Source organism: Triticum dicoccoides, chromosome 3A (genome assembly GCF_002162155.2).
Source record: "Triticum dicoccoides isolate Atlit2015 ecotype Zavitan chromosome 3A, WEW_v2.0, whole genome shotgun sequence".
Lineage (NCBI taxonomy): Eukaryota > Viridiplantae > Streptophyta > Magnoliopsida > Poales > Poaceae > Triticum > Triticum dicoccoides.
The window spans coordinates 490,257,410-490,260,678 of NC_041384.1; positions in this window are offsets into that span (position 1 = coordinate 490,257,410).

Sequence of the window (3,269 nt, forward strand, 5' to 3'; positions counted from 1 at the left end):
CTAGCAAGTCGATCCAGGGACTAGCACGGTAAGCACAGAGACTTCGACTCTTGCCGAGTCGGGTCGCTACAAATCTATTAACCAGAGGCCCAGTCCAGAATTGCTGATTTTTTTTACCTATTTTAGGGTTTCGAAGAAAAGGAATATCAACCGGAGTCCAAACGGAATGAAACCTTCGGGACCGTGATTTTCTCACCGAACATGATCCAGGAGACTTGGATCCTACGTGAAGCAACCAACAGGGAGGCCACGAGGTAGGGGGCGCGCCAACCCCCAGGCGTGCCCTCCACCCTCGTGGGCCCCCTGTTGCTCCACCGACGTACTTCTTCCTCCTATATATACCTACGTACCCCCAAACGATCAGATACAGAGCCAAAACCCTAATTCCACTGCCATAACTTTTTGTATCCATGAGATCTCATCTTGGGGCCTGTTCCGGAGCTCCGCCGGAGGGGGCATCGATCACGGAGGGCTTCTACATCAACACCATAGCCTCTCCGATGAAGTGTGAGTAGATTACTTTAGACCTTCGGGTCCATAGTTATTAGCTAGATGGCTTCTTCTCTCTTTTTGGATCTCAATACAAAGTTCTCCCCCTCTCTTGTGGAGATCTATTCGATGTAATCTTTTGTGGTGTGTTTGTTGAGAACGATGAATTGTGGGTTTATGATCAAGTTTATCTATGAACAATATTTGAATCTTCTCTGAATTCTTTTTTGTATGATTGGTTATCTTTGCAAGTCTCTTCGAATTATCAGTTTGGTTTGGCCTAGTAGATTGATCTTTCTTGCAATGGGAGAAGTGCTTAGCTTTGGGTTCAATCTTGCAGTGTCCTTTCCCAGTGACAGTAGGGGCAGCAAGGCACATATTGTATTGTTGCCATCGAGGATAACAATATGTTTTTTTATCATATTGCATGAATTTATCCCTCTACATCATGTCATCTTGCTTAAAGCGTTACTCTGTTCTCTTGAACTTAATACTCTAGATGCATGCTGGATAGCGGTCGATGTGTGGAGTAATAGTAGTAGATGCAGGCAGGAGTCGGTCTACTTGTCTCAGACGTGATGCCTATATACATGATCATACCTAGATATTCTCATAACTATGCTCAATTCTGTCAATTGCTCAACAGTAATTTGTTCACCCACCGTAGAATACTTATGCTCTTGAGAGAAGCCACTAGTGAAACCTATGGCCCCCGGGCCTATCTTCATCATATTAATCTTCCAATACTTAGTTATTTTCATTGCTTTTATTTTACTTTGCATCTTTATCATAAAAATACCAAAAATATTATCTTATCATATCTATCAGATCTCACTCTCGTAAGTGACCGTGTAAGGATTGACAACCCCTTGTCGCGTTGGTTGCGAGGATTTATTTGTTTTTTGTAGGTGCGAGGGACTCACGCGTAGCCTCCTACTGGATTGATACCTTGGTTCTCAAAAACTGAGGGAAATACTTATGCTACTTTGCTGCACCACCCTTTCCTCTTTAAGGGAAAACCAACGCAAGTGCTCAAGAGGTAGCAAGAAGGATTTCTGGCGCCGTTGCCAGGGAGGTCTACGCAAAAGTCAAACATTCCAAGTACCCATCACAAACCCTTATCTCCCGCATTACATTATTTGCCATTTTCCTCTCGTTTTCCTCTCCCCCACTTCACCCTTGCTGTTTTATTCGCCCTCTCTCTTTCTCTATCCTCCCTCTCTTTCTCCATTTGCCTCTTTTTGCCCGTTTCTTATTTGCTCATATGGTTGGAATAGTTGTTTATTTATTACTAAACAGAGAACCTAAGATCTATGGATCCTCATCCACTTGCTAATCTTTTTAAGAGATCCAATTATGATGAACCAATTGTATGTGAGTTTTGTGCACTAGATTATCTTTATAAGGTTTTACTTGAAATTCGTGAATCTGAAAAGTGTGATGAATTACTTTATGAAGCGATTCATGATAGATCTTTGAATAAAAAGCATGATTGCAATGAGTTTATTATAAATTCTATTTATGTAATTTTTTCTAATAATATGCAAAACCCTAAGCTTGGGGATGCTAGTTTTGCTATGTCCTCGACTTGTTGCAATAATCATGATTGGGGTGATTCTTGCTATGATATTGAAAATTTATTTAAGCCCCATGATGAATATGAGATTGATAATAGTGTTTGCAATATTATTGAAAGTGGGTTTGTAAGAGTGTCAACTTTAGATCCCACATATTTGGAGAATGTTCAATCTTATGAAATTTTTGATAAAAGTGGGTTTGGAAAGGTCATGACTTTAGTTAATGTTAATCCCACTATTTTGGAAGAGTGTCAACTTTGCATGCATGTGGATCATGTTGAAAATATTTTATGTGATAGCTATTTTGTTGAATTTGCTTATGATCCTACATGTAATTATTACGAGATAGGAAAATATGGTGATAGAAATTTTCATCTTACTAAATTACCTCTCGTTATGTTGAGATTGCTATTGTTTCTTTCCGCTTCCTTGCATATGCTAGTTTTTGTTTGCCTTGATAATTTGTTTGCCTATAAGATGCCTATGCATACGAAGTATGTTAGACTTAGATGTGTTTGTCACGTGTTTTATGATGCTTTCTTTGTGCTTCAATTCTTGTCTTTCATGTGAGCATCATTGAATTATCACTGCCTAGCTATAAGGCTTTAAAGAAAAGCGCTTGTTGGGAGACAACCCAATATTTTTCCTTGCTGTTATTAAATAAATAATTTATCTAGCCTCTGTTTTGGTTGTGTTTTTTGTGTTTAATTAGTGTTTGTGCCAAGTAGAACCGTTGGGAAGACTTGGGGAAAGTCTTGTTAATCTTGCTGTAAAAAACAGAAACTTTAGTGCTCACGAGAACTACTGCCATTTTTATTTGAAAAGTTCTATTTAGTTAATTCTTTTTTCATATGATTAATAGATAAATTCCTCACGTCCAGAAATTTAGTTTATAATCTTTTGGGTTCCAGATATTTCTCTAGCTACAGATTACTACAGACTGTTCTGTTTTTGACAGATTCTGTTTTTCGTGTGTTGTTTGCTTATTTTGATGAATCTATGGCTAGTAAAATAGTTTATAAACCATAGAGAAGTTGGAATACAGTAGGTTTAACACCAATATAAACAAAGAATGAGTTAATTACAGTACCTTGAAGTGGTATTTTGTTTTCTTTCGCTAACAGAGCTCACAAGATTTTCTACTTTAAGTTTTGTGTTGTGAAGTTTTTGAAGTTTTGGGTAAAGATTTGATGGATTATGGAA